Source organism: Podarcis tiliguerta (genome assembly GCF_965153285.1).
Source record: "Podarcis tiliguerta genome assembly, chromosome: 3".
Lineage (NCBI taxonomy): Eukaryota > Metazoa > Chordata > Lepidosauria > Squamata > Lacertidae > Podarcis > Podarcis tiliguerta.
In genome coordinates, this window is record NC_139536.1 from 46066867 (window position 1) to 46074540 (window position 7674).

Below are 7674 nucleotides of genomic sequence, written 5' to 3' on the forward strand. Positions count from 1 at the left end.
CTGGGATTTCGCTCGGTTCCATCATTAGCACCACCATCTTCACTCGAAGGGGTGTTGAGGGGAGGGGAAGAGGATGCCAGCGCTCCACACGATCTGCTCTGGAAACCGAAGAGCCTCTTTTCTTCCTCCCGCCTCTTACAGAATCCACAGCATGCAGAGTGTTGCTACTGAGGCTGCTGGGTTTCCCAGGAAAACCAACTTTTGGAGAGGCAGAAATAAGATTACACATGTCTCATTAAGAAAGCACGAGGGGGAAAGAGGAGAAAAATCTCGAGTTCCAGCAGGGGGTCAAGTCAGTGGGGTAGCAAGTGGAGACAGCTGCCTCTGCTTTGCTAATGTCTTTGCCATTCCTCAGTAGCCATGGCAGCCGCCGCGATGCAGGCCTGCTTATTGCAAGGCACACCGCACAGTCTTAATTAAACAGAAAGCTACAGGAGGCGAGTGCATCGGACATGCCTCTGGTTTGTGGCGAAGGCTCCCCCGCCCCCCGTAACTGAACTCCTTAGGAAAGGGAAACAGTGTCGCTCTCTGCTCCTTGCTAACAGAGCTCCCTCTCCTGTTGTGCAGCTGGATCCTCTGTGAAACTGAAGCCTGCCAAGTTGTTGCACGGCTGCAAAGTCCTGTTATTGTGAGCGGGGATTCATGCCATTGTTGTATAAACGGGGGCAAAGGGTTAGCACTGGGTTTGTAAGCTCCATGCTGGAAAAAATATAGAGAGGGGCAGCATCTCAGGTCGAATCTATGCATTTTCTAGGTAGATAGGCAAATGTACAAACTTGCCAACCATTTTTGGAAGTGAATGAATGCTTTGAACGGAGGTGTATTGGCCACAAGTTGCCACTACGGTTATTGTTTCTCCAGTTCAATGCTGGAGGGTGTGAAAGAAGAATTTAAGTTTTTTTTTGAAAGAGTATGCTGCAAAACCTGGTTCTGATTCTAGCATATCTCTCTATAAGTTAAGAAAGTGTAGCTCAAATTCAATGAGAGTGGCTCCCCTTTTCTTTCCTAAGTCCTACCACTGAGGATTGCCAGCTATCCCCTGCTATTGGCAGGAAGGCAAACAACTAAACATAGTCACAGATAAGTTATACATAAGCTCACTTAACTGTGTCCCTACAAGTAGGGAGCAGGAGAAATTAAATTGAATTTGTGCACAGGTACCACATTGAACAAAGAAAAGGAACTGGAAGAATGCAATTTTATTTTATTTTTTGCCATTTTGCTCCCTGAGATTTAAAGTTACCTACTTAAATATCTATTTGCCAGTGTTTCTGTGTCAGATAAAAGTAAAAAAAAAAACAAAAACTGTCTTAGTTATTTGACTTTTTATGCTGAGCTGATCAAGTCACTGGCCCCAGGGGACACTGCTAGACCCAACTAAAATTTCTCTGAAGGCTATTTGTGGTTTGCCCTCAGCAGATCTGCCAATATATTGGTCTTTCTCACAATCCTTTTTGGAACTATGCATTTGGAGCTCCACATATGAAAAAATATTAAATCAAGATTTTTTACTGAAAGGGAAGAGAGAGTGTGTAGAAATTAGCTTACTGAACAAATCTGAATTTGTTGCTTATAACCTAGCATGTCATTTAAACCAGGCTGTCAGCTATATTACACACACACACACACACACACACACACACTCTGTAAGAACACTAATAAAGTAGCTTTTCAGGCTATTAATCCAATCCAGGTAGGTGCATTAGCGCATGAATAAGTTTTTCTCGCTTGCTTGCTCATCATGTGTAAGTGGGGCCACAATTCACATAAAGGTGGAGACAGAGTTGTAATCTTTAGCAGGTTGTGTGAGTGATCAGCTTGACTCATGGCCAGTGGACAATATTCAACTTCATTAGGGCTGCCACATGTCCAGATTTTCCTGGACATTACCCGGATTTCAAAGGCAGAATTGATTGGGGGTGTGTGTTTCCTGGTGGTTTCTTTTAAAAAAAACCACTCAACAACTTTCAGGGTGTCCTGGTTTTTACTTTTTGAAATATGGCAACCCTAATTTCATATTTTGTGAATGAAGAAAGAGCCCCACTTCGGGGGGGGAGGGGGAGAGAGAAGCTGAAGACACAAGGCTCTGAAATGAGGAAATAGTAAGAACTGAGCTTGATGCATACAGATAGCAAAGCTTTTCGAGGTTTGTCTCCAGCGGTTGCCTGTGGCCAATTAATCATCTGGCTGCTACGACATTACACAATCTGGGATCTTTGGCCATTTCCCCCCTACACGTGTTTTAAAGATATGAATGGAGAAGAGCCAGGTCAGAACCATCCCCAGGAACCAAAATAAATGATAAAAAATGGAATGTGTGCTATGAAAGCACACAGTGCTTTTTGTCAAAATTTCCTGCTGTAATCTGATGCACTTTTCCTGAAACATAGAACAATGTTACTTTGAGAGCAACTAGTGTGCATGCAGTGGCGTAGCGTGGGGGGTGCAGGGGGGCCGGCCGCACCGGGTGCAACATCTGGGGGGGGCGCTCGCACTCGCAGCTCTCTGCCCCTACCTGGCTCACTCACTCTCTCTCACTGCAGTGCTGGCTGTGCGAATCCGATCCGAGCCGCCGGGTCGCCGCCCACTGTGGAGGGGAGGGTGCCAGGCGTGCGGTGCGGTGCGGAGAGAGAGCAAGGGACTATCTGGGGGAGGGACAGTGCAGCGGGGGGGGGGGCAAAAATTACTTGCCTTGCCCCGGGTTAGGGAGCGCAAATTACTTGCCTTGCCCCGGGTGCTTATAACCCACGCTATGCCACTGTGTGCATGTAGAAGTCTCCTGGCACAAAAATCTGACTGTTGAGGGTAGAAGAGATTAGAAAATTAAGATTGAGGATGGAATGGTGTATACTAGAAGAGGGCTCTGCTGACTGATGGAAACCCCAAACAGCAGTATTCCACTCTGCAGCATATCATTGGAGGTTCCCTTTGTAATTTTGAGGCCAAATTGAAATCTGCTTTATAATATGGACCAACTGTCTGCAGAACTATTTCTCTCTCTATCATTTCAGCTCTGTTTTTCTACCCTGAAACCAAAATAATTAACCCCACTACCTTTTGTACAGAAAGCACCAGTCAGGCTCAGATGTACTTCTGCAAATTTACTACAGGTTTTTGAGTGTGCATTCCTTTAAAACTGTCGCTCCCATAATGTGGAAGAGGTTTCTGAACTATTTCCATTCTATTTGCACTCATAATCATTTAAAATCGTATTCACTCATCGGCTGAGGCAGCTGAAGTCTCTGTGCCCTGCCTTTTGCCAGATTAAAAAGCCAAGCACCCGGCAGAAAGGGAAGCAAACTCGCAGAACAGTAAACAGGCTTCAGTCGGACGGGACTAATTTGGGAGCAGAGCAAGGCAGGAGAGGAAATTGTAATCGACCTGCATTTCTACATAAAAGTGCCAGACAACAGTTATGCTTTCAGAGATAAGGCAGCAAATCTGAAAACAACAACAGTCTCACCCTTTCATAACAACAACACTGGTTTTCAAACTGTGTTCCAGATCAGGATGGGGAGAAAATAAATTTGGTTTGCACATTTCATGAACCAAAACACAATTGCCCTTCAGATTTTATATTTCTTTGAATTTTGCAGCGCAGCGCACTTTAGTTCATCAACGCATGCTTCTATTAGGGAAAATGTGCATGAAATCCATATATTAATGAAAGTCACATATTGTGAATGAACATACACTGTTTCTAGGATAAAAACAGATTAGAGAGGCCTTGAGCTTCTAACTACAATCAGTCATCTTAGCAACCACACAAAGGGTTCTTCATTTTATTTTGTCCCTGGGAGGCAGGTGGACAATCATCCAAATATTTATTTTCCATGCACCATGGTACAGTTTAATTGCTCTTTACCAGACCAGGAAACAGGCTGCAGAGTCTTTTCTCAAGCCTTTCTGAAACCAAAAAATCACAGAAGCACCCAAGTATGTGTTAGTCCCCTTTGAAAGCCTGCACATCAGTGCTCATAGCTTCCTGCCCATGGTGAGCCAGTTGTGTAAAACCACCAAACCAAGCAGTATTTGGGGTTTGTGTGTGCGTGTGTCAGCATGTGGTTTCATGGTGTGGTGGCTGGCCTGTACTCAACTGCCTGGTTGCCGGCAGGGAGCCAACGCACACCCAGGCTTGTCAAGAGGCCACAATGGCAAGCCTGATGTTTATGTGAATCAGCCCTAAACCAAACGGAGAAGACAAACACCTGCATTTCATATTTAAGGAAGGGAGGTATTTGACATTCTGTCCATGTTTCATCCTCCTTTACACTTCCTTCACTCTGTTATTTTGTGTGAAAGATGCTGATTCTCTAAATGACAAAGGCTGTAGAAGGAACGCTCTGCTTTGTTGCTCTTCTTTCCAAAACCAGCACAGATTTTTAGTGCTACAAGTATCCTTGACATCTGCTAAGCCCAAAGTGAGCTGAGGGTTACATTTACACTAATGACTATTTCACCATTCTTCCTCCCTCCACCCCCCCCCCCCAGCTAACAGCCTTTCTATCCAGGATGAGCAACAAAGCATGGGTAGAAATAAATGCAGGATCCCCCTTTTCTTTGTGTGTGTATGTGTGCATGTGTGCGCGCACACGCGCACACACATGCACAAACACACTTCCATTCATTTTTTATTTCACCTACTCAAAGGGAAATACTGTGATTTTGCTCCAGAAGATCTTTTGTGTTGAGCTGACACTGTACATTTAAATATCTATTGCTTCCTCTATCATTTGCATGTTAATGTTCCAAACCAATAATCATGAAGCCTTCTGTGAAGATGTGAAATAACAATAAGAACAGGAAGAATTTTGGATCTCATTCCAAGCCTCCCTTAAAATTATGCCTCAGAGGTGTCAGCTAGTTAATAGTCATGTTAGAGACTGTTTAAATTAATGAGACACTTGTGGGTAGTGTCTGGGTGATGCCACAGAAGACGAAAGCATTCAGGCTTTTTGTCTGGTTCACAGTCAGTGGGTACTCCCGTGGATTTTTGTCTAATTTTGGCACCATTTTGAATACACAAATCCATGCTAAATTTGGTGGTGTGGGTGTGTGAAAATACAATTAATTCTGTATTGTTATTCAGTTCTTCAATCCTTTGCAGGAATGAAGCCAGCGGACCTTTTCAGACCAGTAAATATCTTCATTGTGCTTAGAATTCTTTGAAGACCATGATAAAAAAATATTCTGATATTATTCCCTCTCTAGACAATGCACTCTATTTAAGTGTCATGGAAGGCATATGATAGCATGCAACCACTATGCATGTGACCTCATCTCATATGACTTATTTTTTTAAAATAGGTGGTATTCCTTTCTCCTTGATGAGTGATTTAACCTTTTCCTTCTGGAACCTTCAGTATAGAGAAAACAGTTTCAGGTTGTTCGATTTAACTAAAAAAAAAAGTTATTTGTTCCCTGGAAAGTTTGATAAAGAAACTGGTTAAACAGGACTCTTCTCATTCCAGTTGGGATTCTTTAATTACTTTATGAATCAAAATAGACAACCACCCTATTCTCATTTTAAAAAGATCAACTGTGTCGAAGTATGGATAAATGACATTCCTCGTGCATTTTTTTTTTTTTGAAAGTTCATACAATGGTCCTCTTTTCAGTTTCATTTAAATTGAACATTTTGTTACCGTTTAAAATGTATTTGGATATGTCCTTCCTCTGCCTCCTCTGAATCTGAATTATAATGATAACTCCAGGTTTGTAAATCAGATGAAGGTAACTTAATAACAGTTAGTTCCTACAGCTGCTGTTTGGAAAAGGAATCTCCACTGGATGAATACTATTAATTAACTAATGTTTTTCAATTTCATAACAAATGGAAAATGATAATGAGCATGGTCCATTTGTTATGAAATCTATGAAAGGCAATCTATAGACATTCGCTGCTGTTTGTTTCTTTCATTTTTGTTCTCCTTGTGGGGAGTTATCCCTCCTTATATGTTGAGAACCAGCTTCTTTAGCTTCATATAGCTAAACTATGGAGTTTACCAACATCTTTAATGATACCTTGTGGTACTTTAGACATGATACAACCAACCTGACACACTTTATAAGTCAATAAAAATAACAAGATGTTCATTTTACCTTTATAGTCAATAAAAAAGTAAATACTATGTTTAAATTGGTTACTGTTTCTTTAAGACTTATGCTTGCTTTTAAGAGGCTATTGTTCTTTTAAATGGCAGTTGCTTTCAAATACAGACACTAGCATAAGGCTGATTTGTAAAGTCAAGTTACTAGCCCTACCAAACACATGTAAATTTCCCTTAGCCCCTTTCCCCTCAAGTAATTCCTTTCTCACAACTGCTAGGTCAAGGCTGCTGTTCTCCATTTTTTGATTATTTGTCTCTTAATCAGGTTTGGGCTGGACAACCCCTAAAAATAGACAGAGGACTGCCCTTTGTAAAGTAGGACACATGTCTACTTCCAATATATAGCTGCATTAGTAGTGGTAATAGTTTTTACGGTGCATTTTCATTCATGGTCATGGATCTCAGAAACACGTTCGAAAATGGGATTGATTTGGGGATTGTGAATCCTCATGAAAGACAATCCACAGTTGAACATAGTGGTGGGAGCAGATATTTCTCTTCATGTTAGCAATGTTTTTTTCTCCTCTGGACTCCTCATAAGTGATTCTAATTCTGCCCTATATGTTGTTTGACTCAGAGCTGTCTTTCCCATAGGGCTTAGTGGTGTGTTGTGCCAGGATGCAGGCTTCACAGGGGTGCCCCAGCGTGTGGGGGAGCTGCGTGGCTTTGCTGGTGGCCTCCCCTTACCCTGCACACCCGCCAGCTGTGCCCCACCAACTATATGGCTGGCAGGCACACAGCTTCCTTCCCAACCCTCCACAGGGATTGCTCTCCTCCCATGGAGGCTTGGGAGGGGTGCAACTTCCCTCCCAAGCCTCTGCTGTCCCACAGCGGCATGGGGGGGAGTTGCGCCCCCCTCCCATGGCTGGCAGTGCACAGCTTCAGCCGCCCCACCCCCCCACTACCCATGGTAAATTGGGGGCGCTGGGTGGATATTTGCACCCCAGCGCCACATCTGCTAAAGACAGTCCTGGCTTGACTGCTGCTGCTTCAGATGCACAGGCCATACTCTGGCACAATTTCCATTGGTCCATCACTTATCTCCTCCTCCTTTTTCTTTCCTGGGTTCCCTCCCTACTCCTCAAAAATGGAAAGCCACACCCTTCTGATACATGAATTTTGTCTTCTCTCCTCTGGAGGCCTGTATGCTACGTGAATGACGTGGTGCTAAATTGACATTTGAGAGGCATACTGACATTTCCAGAAAGAAAAATGCTGCTGTAAAAGTGTCATTTATTGTGACAGATGGGGATTTTAGCAAATTAGGTATTGTAAACCGAAATGAGAAAGGAAAAAAAACTACGACCCAGAAAAATATGTAAATTGCATGCAGACGTTTTAAACGCTCCCAATTACAGAACTTGTTTCAAAATGTAAACCAACTTTCTGATAAAAGATTTTAAGCCAATGCACATAATCAGCAGAACTTGCTCCAGTGCTTCAAATGGATTTGGTGGCATTTCAATCAGCCTACAAACTTTTTTGGGGGGGGGTAGAGAAAAACATGCAAAAAGAGATCAGATTAGGTCTATTGAGATTTGCTGCTTTAGGATGTCAGAATATA